The following is a 2157-nucleotide window of genomic DNA, read 5'->3' as shown; positions in this document are numbered from 1 at the left end:
CGAAGAGCCCGCTCTTTGCTTGGTTGGGTCTCTGGAGGTAGGATGGTGTGGTGAAGAATGAAATGAAAATGAGCCAGAGTACAAGTCAAAATTGCAGAGGCTGTTCCTTCTCTATCTTGCCATCTGCTGATTTTAATTTTTATACCCTCTTTTCTTTATGATCTCATACAGGTTTTTTTTCTTCCCATACATTCAAAATCACATATTAACTTTTGAAACATCACAAGATTGGCATTTACCAAATATCTTACTGTGGTTAAACAAAGAAGCAAGCTTGTCAAAAATTATTCATTACAGGGTGGCTTAGTTTGAACTTATTCTTTTCAGCCATGCGTAAGGTACATCAGTTCCTAGCTAAGCATAATATTTAATTATATTTTAACTAATTATATTATGTATATAGTTACATTATACTATTCATTCCCATCATCAATCAAGGAGATAGTTATGGTAGTTGACTACATCTAATAAGTAATATCAGTCTGGTCCAATGTTTTGTTCCCATGGTGTTTTTTCTGTTATAGGATCACTAAGAATACAGTTCTGGTAGAGTGATTCTGTGCTAGTTTGTCATTGCCTTAATTTCCTTGTGTTTCACTGTTTCTATGGTCTGTAGGAGTTTGGGAACAAACTCAGGCCAGGTATTTTCTTGCTGGGAACTTTAGAAACTTGCATTAACTCACTAATTGCTGGTTTTTTGCTAGGCTGATTCTAGGGGAAATTTCTATAATCTAGGGGATCATACAGGGGTTTATTTTTGGATAGTGGGTAATCTATGGCTGTGATTGTTCTTGCCATGAACCCGTATTGTTTTTCTGTGTCTCCTTTGAGCTGGATAAGGATATTTATTGCAATAATTTCAATGCAAGTGAATGTCACTGTAAAAAGAATCACATAGGGTAAACTGAGTGTGGAATTTCCATCCTCCTGACAACCTGCCGTGCTGGATTGTCAGAGCTTGTGAGTAGCCCTGCTAACCTCACAGCCTTGATGGCATCCAGTAATTAGTCCTCTTCAAAAAGGAAAGAAAAACAAGGATCAGATTGTATCTTTACAATTATATCTTTAGACTCAGATCCCAAACTGCTTTGTTCTTTTAAGTTACAATCTCTTAAATTTTTATGTCTCTATTTTTCCATTGTATGTGGACCTAACCAGACACACACACACACACACACACACACACACACACACACACACAATAAGTGAACTAATATTGGTGACAAATTTTTTTAGATATGTTGGGGGGGATGTAACAAGAGGAAAATTTAGAAATAATAATAACTGATATTTACATGGTCATCAACTATGTGCCCAGCACTGTGTTCAGCACTTCATGAATATTATTTCATTTTATGCTTACAACAACCCTAGGAGATAGGTATTATTATTATCATCATTTTACAGATGAGGAAACTGAGGCAGGCAGAGGTTAATCAACTTGCCCAGGGTGTCTAAGGTTAGATTTGAATTTGAGTCTTCCTAACTTCAGGTCTGGTCCTGCCTCCCCATCCAAAAAATAAAAAAGGATAAAACCACTGATCAGGATGGATGTGACAATAAGAAGATGAAAGGAGGGCAGAACTGTTCAAATCTAAGTTTGCTTTTGTTATTTCTACCAGGACAGATGACTTCAAATTGAGAATTTTAGGGCAAAAATGGTCAATAGATGGCTGAAACTGAAGATACTTTAAAAAATGGTAAGATTAGCAGTACCTAACTGTCCACAATAGTAGATTCAGATGGCCAGATGTGGATGAACTACATCCCCAAGCACCAAAAAGCATGTGGATGGACTGTGATTGTTGAACTGCTATCAGTGATGTTTTATAAACCATGATGAATGATAAGTGTCCTATTTTTTAAAAAATTTAAAAAAAAAGGAAGAAGAAAGTCTTCCAACTATGAGGCAATTAAAAATTTTGGTTCCTGGACCCAAAACAATTAGCATGTTTTTTGAATGATAGTTTGTGAATATTTGAGGAGATAGGTAATAATCATGGAGCCATCAAGACTTCACCAAAAAAAAAAAAAAAAGGCAATAGAAAGCTAACAATCATGGCAGGTAGATGAGGGAGTAAAGTAGATAAATGTAGAAATTCAGGCTAAGAATTTGACAAAGACTATCATAAGACTCTAGTTAACAAGATATAGAGC

Source organism: Gracilinanus agilis, chromosome 2 (genome assembly GCF_016433145.1).
Source record: "Gracilinanus agilis isolate LMUSP501 chromosome 2, AgileGrace, whole genome shotgun sequence".
Classification (NCBI taxonomy): Eukaryota; Metazoa; Chordata; class Mammalia; order Didelphimorphia; family Didelphidae; genus Gracilinanus; species Gracilinanus agilis.
Note: the sequence above shows the minus strand (reverse complement) of the source record.